General features: G+C 41.1%; 14 non-coding genes across 14 annotated transcripts; all 14 read left to right on the forward strand.

Moving 5' to 3' along the window:
* Positions 1-265: 265 nt before the first annotated feature.
* On the forward strand, positions 266-384 carry LOC141318775 (5S ribosomal RNA). Its single transcript, XR_012353071.1, has one exon. It is a non-coding gene; the product is annotated as a 5S ribosomal RNA (ribosomal RNA).
* An 84-nt stretch (positions 385-468) lies between these two features.
* On the forward strand, positions 469-587 carry LOC141302064 (5S ribosomal RNA). Its single transcript, XR_012342289.1, has one exon. It is a non-coding gene; the product is annotated as a 5S ribosomal RNA (ribosomal RNA).
* An 801-nt stretch (positions 588-1,388) lies between these two features.
* On the forward strand, positions 1,389-1,507 carry LOC141302139 (5S ribosomal RNA). The gene has a single exon (XR_012342304.1). It is a non-coding gene; the product is annotated as a 5S ribosomal RNA (ribosomal RNA).
* An 84-nt stretch (positions 1,508-1,591) lies between these two features.
* Positions 1,592-1,710, forward strand: LOC141294447 (5S ribosomal RNA). Its single transcript, XR_012340945.1, has one exon. It is a non-coding gene; the product is annotated as a 5S ribosomal RNA (ribosomal RNA).
* An 802-nt stretch (positions 1,711-2,512) lies between these two features.
* On the forward strand, positions 2,513-2,631 carry LOC141302218 (5S ribosomal RNA). The gene has a single exon (XR_012342330.1). It is a non-coding gene; the product is annotated as a 5S ribosomal RNA (ribosomal RNA).
* An 84-nt stretch (positions 2,632-2,715) lies between these two features.
* On the forward strand, positions 2,716-2,834 carry LOC141302339 (5S ribosomal RNA). The gene has a single exon (XR_012342368.1). It is a non-coding gene; the product is annotated as a 5S ribosomal RNA (ribosomal RNA).
* Positions 2,835-3,635: 801 nt separating this feature from the next.
* LOC141294835 (5S ribosomal RNA) lies at positions 3,636-3,754 on the forward strand. Its single transcript, XR_012340980.1, has one exon. It is a non-coding gene; the product is annotated as a 5S ribosomal RNA (ribosomal RNA).
* Positions 3,755-3,838: 84 nt separating this feature from the next.
* LOC141296651 (5S ribosomal RNA) lies at positions 3,839-3,957 on the forward strand. Its single transcript, XR_012341289.1, has one exon. It is a non-coding gene; the product is annotated as a 5S ribosomal RNA (ribosomal RNA).
* An 801-nt stretch (positions 3,958-4,758) lies between these two features.
* LOC141318776 (5S ribosomal RNA) lies at positions 4,759-4,877 on the forward strand. Its single transcript, XR_012353072.1, has one exon. It is a non-coding gene; the product is annotated as a 5S ribosomal RNA (ribosomal RNA).
* An 84-nt stretch (positions 4,878-4,961) lies between these two features.
* LOC141302417 (5S ribosomal RNA) lies at positions 4,962-5,080 on the forward strand. The gene has a single exon (XR_012342410.1). It is a non-coding gene; the product is annotated as a 5S ribosomal RNA (ribosomal RNA).
* Positions 5,081-5,881: 801 nt separating this feature from the next.
* LOC141302539 (5S ribosomal RNA) lies at positions 5,882-6,000 on the forward strand. The gene has a single exon (XR_012342531.1). It is a non-coding gene; the product is annotated as a 5S ribosomal RNA (ribosomal RNA).
* An 84-nt stretch (positions 6,001-6,084) lies between these two features.
* Positions 6,085-6,203, forward strand: LOC141294580 (5S ribosomal RNA). The gene has a single exon (XR_012340957.1). It is a non-coding gene; the product is annotated as a 5S ribosomal RNA (ribosomal RNA).
* An 802-nt stretch (positions 6,204-7,005) lies between these two features.
* On the forward strand, positions 7,006-7,124 carry LOC141302660 (5S ribosomal RNA). Its single transcript, XR_012342652.1, has one exon. It is a non-coding gene; the product is annotated as a 5S ribosomal RNA (ribosomal RNA).
* An 84-nt stretch (positions 7,125-7,208) lies between these two features.
* On the forward strand, positions 7,209-7,327 carry LOC141302793 (5S ribosomal RNA). The gene has a single exon (XR_012342784.1). It is a non-coding gene; the product is annotated as a 5S ribosomal RNA (ribosomal RNA).
* The last annotated feature ends 173 nt before the right edge of the window (positions 7,328-7,500 follow it).

A 7,500-nucleotide genomic window follows, 5' to 3' on the forward strand; every position in this document is an offset into this window, starting at 1 on the left:
TGTGAACCTTGTAAATACACCAAATCTATTTAAACCAATTTTCTTTTATGTCTCATTCTTTTAACCACTAGTCATCTCTCACAGTTAAATCTGACCCCATTTTAGTCTTGTAACTCGGCTGATAAGGCCGATTGTTACACTTTTATGGGAGACCGCCTGGGAATACCAGGTGCTGTAAGCTTTTGCCTTTTCTTCACTATTTATATAATATGCTGGCTTATACGGAGGCTGATCTTTAAATAGCCCACTTTTTGGAGCAGCCCTCGCTTATGGCCATACCGCGCTGAGAGTGCCCGATCTCGTCTGATCTCGGAAGCTAAGCAGTGTCGGGCCTGGTTAGTACGTGGATGGGAGACCGCCTGGGAATACCAGGTGCTGTAAGCTTTTGCCTTTTCTTCACTATTTATATAATATGCTGGCTTTTACGGAGGCTGATCTTTAAATAGCCCACTTTTTGGAGCAGCCCTCGCTTATGGCCATACCGCGCTGAGAGCGCCCGATCTCGTCTGATCTCGGAAGCTAAGCAGCGTCGGGCCTGGTTAGTACTTGGATGGGAGACCGCCTGGGAATACCAGGTGCTGTAAGCTTTTGCCTTTTCTTCACTATTTATATAATATGCTGGCTTTTAGAAAGACGTGTTTTACCGCTCTATTTATTACAATCATTTACATGTATTATAGAGTTTTAAGTGTTTTACATGTTTTTTAGGCCATTTTATTACTCTTAACATTTTAAGTGTATGTGTCTTTAATAAATGGATGGTTGGCCTGTCATGTGACTAGACACATGACAGGAAGCAGGAAGTACAACTGTATAAGAGAGCAGCATGACAAACAAAGGACAGTCACCAAACTGTTGGATTGAGGAGTTGCTAATTTTAGAGCTCACCTTTCCATTCACCACCTGCAAACTTTGGATTACACTTTCTGTGGATTGTATATACACTGGTGGACACTCACATTGGACTTATCAACACACTGGGGTTCTTGGACTGTTTTTAGGGTATGGACAAATGAACTGTATTCTTTTAACAGAGTTTACCTGTTTTTAGGGTATGGACAAATGAACTGTATTCTTTTAACAGAGTTTACCTAGTTTTATCGTGTTGTTTTAAAGTCTTTTATGTGAACCTTGTAAATACACCAAATCTATTTAAACCAATTTTCTTTTATGTCTCATTCTTTTAACCACTAGTCATCTCTCACAGTTAAATCTGACCCCATTTTAGTCTTGTAACTCGGCTGATAAGGCCGATTGTTACACTTTTATGGGAGACCGCCTGGGAATACCAGGTGCTGTAAGATTTTGCCTTTTCTTCACTATTTATATAATATGCTGGCTTTTACGGAGGCTGATCTTTAAATAGCCCACTTTTTGGAGCAGCCCTCGCTTATGGCCATACCGCGCTGAGAGCGCCCGATCTCGTCTGATCTCGGAAGCTAAGCAGCGTCGGGCCTGGTTAGTACTTGGATGGGAGACCGCCTGGGAATACCAGGTGCTGTAAGCTTTTGCCTTTTCTTCACTATTTATATAATATGCTGGCTTTTACGGAGGCTGATCTTTAAATAGCCCACTTTTTGGAGCAGCCCTCGCTTATGGCCATACCGCGCTGAGAGCGCCCGATCTCGTCTGATCTCGGAAGCTAAGCAGCGTCGGGCCTGGTTAGTACTTGGATGGGAGACCTCCTGGGAATACCAGGTGCTGTAAGCTTTTGCCTTTTCTTCACTATTTATATAATATGCTGGCTTTTAGAAAGACTTGTTTTACCGCTCTATTTATTACAATCATTTACATGTATTATAGAGTTTTAAGTGTTTTACATGTTTTTTAGGCCATTTTATTACTCTTAACATTTTAAGTGTATGTGTCTTTAATAAATGGATGGTTGGCCTGTCATGTGACTAGACACATGACAGGAAGCAGGAAGTACAACTGTATAAGAGAGCAGCATGACAAACAAAGGACAGTCACCAAACTGTTGGATTGAGGAGTTGCTAATTTTAGAGCTCACCTTTCCATTCACCACCTGCAAACTTTGGATTACACTTTCTGTGGATTGTATATACACTGGTGGACACTCACATTGGACTTATCAACACACTGGGGTTCTTGGACTGTTTTTAGGGTATGGACAAATGAACTGTATTCTTTTAACAGAGTTTACCTGTTTTTAGGGTATGGACAAATGAACTGTATTCTTTTAACAGAGTTTACCTAGTTTTATCGTGTTGTTTTAAAGTCTTTTATGTGAACCTTGTAAATACACCAAATCTATTTCAAACCAATTTTCTTTTATGTCTCATTCTTTTAACCACTAGTCATCTCTCACAGTTAAATCTGACCCCATTTTAGTCTTGTAACTCGGCTGATAAGGCCGATTGTTACACTTTTATGGGAGACCGCCTGGGAATACCAGGTGCTGTAAGCTTTTGCCTTTTCTTCACAATTTATATAATATGCTGGCTTTTACGGAGGCTGGTCTTTAAATAGCCCACTTTTTGGAGCAGCCCTCGCTTATGGCCATACCGCGCTGAGAGCGCCCGATCTCGTCTGATCTCGGAAGCTAAGCAGCGTCGGGCCTGGTTAGTACTTGGATGGGAGACCGCCTGGGAATACCAGGTGCTGTAAGCTTTTGCCTTTTCTTCACTATTTATATAATATGCTGGCTTTTACGGAGGCTGATCTTTAAATAGCCCACTTTTTGGAGCAGCCCTCGCTTATGGCCATACCGCGCTGAGAGCGCCCGATCTCGTCTGATCTCGGAAGCTAAGCAGCGTCGGGCCTGGTTAGTACTTGGATGGGAGACCGCCTGGGAATACCAGGTGCTGTAAGCTTTTGCCTTTTCTTAACTATTTATATAATATGCTGGCTTTTAGAAAGACGTGTTTTACCGCTCTATTTATTACAATCATTTACATGTATTATAGAGTTTTAAGTGTTTTACATGTTTTTTAGGCCATTTTATTACTCTTAACATTTTAAGTGTATGTGTCTTTAATAAATGGATGGTTGGCCTGTCATGTGACTAGACACATGACAGGAAGCAGGAAGTACAACTGTATAAGAGAGCAGCATGACAAACAAAGGACAGTCACCAAACTGTTGGATTGAGGAGTTGCTAATTTTAGAGCTCACCTTTCCATTCACCACCTGCAAACTTTGGATTACACTTTCTGTGGATTGTATATACACTGGTGGACACTCACATTGGACTTATCAACACACTGGGGTTCTTGGACTGTTTTTAGGGTATGGACAAATGAACTGTATTCTTTTAACAGAGTTTACCTGTTTTTAGGGTATGGACAAATGAACTGTATTCTTTTAACAGAGTTTACCTAGTTTTATCGTGTTGTTTTAAAGTCTTTTATGTGAACCTTGTAAATACACCAAATCTATTTAAACCAATTTTCTTTTATGTCTCATTCTTTTAACCACTAGTCATCTCTCACAGTTAAATCTGACCCCATTTTAGTCTTGTAACTCGGCTGATAAGGCCGATTGTTACACTTTTATGGGAGACCGCCTGGGAATACCAGGTGCTGTAAGATTTTGCCTTTTCTTCACTATTTATATAATATGCTGGCTTTTACGGAGGCTGATCTTTAAATAGCCCACTTTTTGGAGCATCCCTCGCTTATGGCCATACCGCGCTGAGAGCGCCCGATCTCGTCTGATCTCGGAAGCTAAGCAGCGTCGGGCCTGATTAGTACTTGGATGGGAGACCGCCTGGGAATACCAGGTGCTGTAAGCTCTTGCCTTTTCTTCACTATTTATATAATATGCTGGCTTTTACGGAGGCTGATCTTTAAATAGCCCACTTTTTGGCGCAGCCCTCGCTTATGGCCATACCGCGCTGAGAGCGCCCGATCTCGTCTGATCTCGGAAGCTAAGCAGCGTCGGGCCTGGTTAGTACTTGAATGGGAGACCGCCTGGGAATACCAGGTGCTGTAAGCTTTTGCCTTTTCTTCACTATTTATATAATATGCTGGCTTTTAGAAAGACTTGTTTTACCGCTCTATTTATTACAATCATTTACATGTATTATAGAGTTTTAAGTGTTTTACATGTTTTTTAGGCCATTTTATTACTCTTAACATTTTAAGTGTATGTGTCTTTAATAAATAGATGGTTGGCCTGTCATGTGACTAGACACATGACAGGAAGCAGGAAGTACAACTGTATAAGAGAGCAGCATGACAAACAAAGGACAGTCACCAAACTGTTGGATTGAGGAGTTGCTAATTTTAGAGCTCACCTTTCCATTCACCACCTGCAAACTTTGGATTACACTTTCTGTGGATTGTATATACACTGGTGGACACTCACATTGGACTTATCAACACACTGGGGTTCTTGGACTGTTTTTAGGGTATGGACAAATGAACTGTATTCTTTTAACAGAGTTTACCTGTTTTTAGGGTATGGACAAATGAACTGTATTCTTTTAACAGAGTTTACCTAGTTTTATCGTGTTGTTTTAAAGTCTTTTATGTGAACCTTGTAAATACACCAAATCTATTTAAACCAATTTTCTTTTATGTCTCATTCTTTTAACCACTAGTCATCTCTCACAGTTAAATCTGACCCCATTTTAGTCTTGTAACTCGGCTGATAAGGCCGATTGTTACACTTTTATGGGAGACCGCCTGGGAATACCAGGTGCTGTAAGCTTTTGCCTTTTCTTCACTATTTATATAATATGCTGGCTTATACGGAGGCTGATCTTTAAATAGCCCACTTTTTGGAGCAGCCCTCGCTTATGGCCATACCGCGCTGAGAGTGCCCGATCTCGTCTGATCTCGGAAGCTAAGCAGTGTCGGGCCTGGTTAGTACGTGGATGGGAGACCGCCTGGGAATACCAGGTGCTGTAAGCTTTTGCCTTTTCTTCACTATTTATATAATATGCTGGCTTTTACGGAGGCTGATCTTTAAATAGCCCACTTTTTGGAGCAGCCCTCGCTTATGGCCATACCGCGCTGAGAGCGCCCGATCTCGTCTGATCTCGGAAGCTAAGCAGCGTCGGGCCTGGTTAGTACTTGGATGGGAGACCGCCTGGGAATACCAGGTGCTGTAAGCTTTTGCCTTTTCTTCACTATTTATATAATATGCTGGCTTTTAGAAAGACGTGTTTTACCGCTCTATTTATTACAATCATTTACATGTATTATAGAGTTTTAAGTGTTTTACATGTTTTTTAGGCCATTTTATTACTCTTAACATTTTAAGTGTATGTGTCTTTAATAAATGGATGGTTGGCCTGTCATGTGACTAGACACATGACAGGAAGCAGGAAGTACAACTGTATAAGAGAGCAGCATGACAAACAAAGGACAGTCACCAAACTGTTGGATTGAGGAGTTGCTAATTTTAGAGCTCACCTTTCCATTCACCACCTGCAAACTTTGGATTACACTTTCTGTGGATTGTATATACACTGGTGGACACTCACATTGGACTTATCAACACACTGGGGTTCTTGGACTGTTTTTAGGGTATGGACAAATGAACTGTATTCTTTTAACAGAGTTTACCTGTTTTTAGGGTATGGACAAATGAACTGTATTCTTTTAACAGAGTTTACCTAGTTTTATCGTGTTGTTTTAAAGTCTTTTATGTGAACCTTGTAAATACACCAAATCTATTTAAACCAATTTTCTTTTATGTCTCATTCTTTTAACCACTAGTCATCTCTCACAGTTAAATCTGACCCCATTTTAGTCTTGTAACTCGGCTGATAAGGCCGATTGTTACACTTTTATGGGAGACCGCCTGGGAATACCAGGTGCTGTAAGATTTTGCCTTTTCTTCACTATTTATATAATATGCTGGCTTTTACGGAGGCTGATCTTTAAATAGCCCACTTTTTGGAGCAGCCCTCGCTTATGGCCATACCGCGCTGAGAGCGCCCGATCTCGTCTGATCTCGGAAGCTAAGCAGCGTCGGGCCTGGTTAGTACTTGGATGGGAGACCGCCTGGGAATACCAGGTGCTGTAAGCTTTTGCCTTTTCTTCACTATTTATATAATATGCTGGCTTTTACGGAGGCTGATCTTTAAATAGCCCACTTTTTGGAGCAGCCCTCGCTTATGGCCATACCGCGCTGAGAGCGCCCGATCTCGTCTGATCTCGGAAGCTAAGCAGCGTCGGGCCTGGTTAGTACTTGGATGGGAGACCTCCTGGGAATACCAGGTGCTGTAAGCTTTTGCCTTTTCTTCACTATTTATATAATATGCTGGCTTTTAGAAAGACTTGTTTTACCGCTCTATTTATTACAATCATTTACATGTATTATAGAGTTTTAAGTGTTTTACATGTTTTTTAGGCCATTTTATTACTCTTAACATTTTAAGTGTATGTGTCTTTAATAAATGGATGGTTGGCCTGTCATGTGACTAGACACATGACAGGAAGCAGGAAGTACAACTGTATAAGAGAGCAGCATGACAAACAAAGGACAGTCACCAAACTGTTGGATTGAGGAGTTGCTAATTTTAGAGCTCACCTTTCCATTCACCACCTGCAAACTTTGGATTACACTTTCTGTGGATTGTATATACACTGGTGGACACTCACATTGGACTTATCAACACACTGGGGTTCTTGGACTGTTTTTAGGGTATGGACAAATGAACTGTATTCTTTTAACAGAGTTTACCTGTTTTTAGGGTATGGACAAATGAACTGTATTCTTTTAACAGAGTTTACCTAGTTTTATCGTGTTGTTTTAAAGTCTTTTATGTGAACCTTGTAAATACACCAAATCTATTTCAAACCAATTTTCTTTTATGTCTCATTCTTTTAACCACTAGTCATCTCTCACAGTTAAATCTGACCCCATTTTAGTCTTGTAACTCGGCTGATAAGGCCGATTGTTACACTTTTATGGGAGACCGCCTGGGAATACCAGGTGCTGTAAGCTTTTGCCTTTTCTTCACAATTTATATAATATGCTGGCTTTTACGGAGGCTGGTCTTTAAATAGCCCACTTTTTGGAGCAGCCCTCGCTTATGGCCATACCGCGCTGAGAGCGCCCGATCTCGTCTGATCTCGGAAGCTAAGCAGCGTCGGGCCTGGTTAGTACTTGGATGGGAGACCGCCTGGGAATACCAGGTGCTGTAAGCTTTTGCCTTTTCTTCACTATTTATATAATATGCTGGCTTTTACGGAGGCTGATCTTTAAATAGCCCACTTTTTGGAGCAGCCCTCGCTTATGGCCATACCGCGCTGAGAGCGCCCGATCTCGTCTGATCTCGGAAGCTAAGCAGCGTCGGGCCTGGTTAGTACTTGGATGGGAGACCGCCTGGGAATACCAGGTGCTGTAAGCTTTTGCCTTTTCTTCACTATTTATATAATATGCTGGCTTTTAGAAAGACGTGTTTTACCGCTCTATTTATTACAATCATTTACATGTATTATAGAGTTTTAAGTGTTTTACATGTTTTTTTAGGCCATTTTATTACTCTTAACATTTTAAGTGTATGTGTCTTTAATAAATGGA

Source organism: Garra rufa, chromosome 1, assembly GCF_049309525.1.
Source record: "Garra rufa chromosome 1, GarRuf1.0, whole genome shotgun sequence".
NCBI classification, from domain to species: domain Eukaryota; kingdom Metazoa; phylum Chordata; class Actinopteri; order Cypriniformes; family Cyprinidae; genus Garra; species Garra rufa.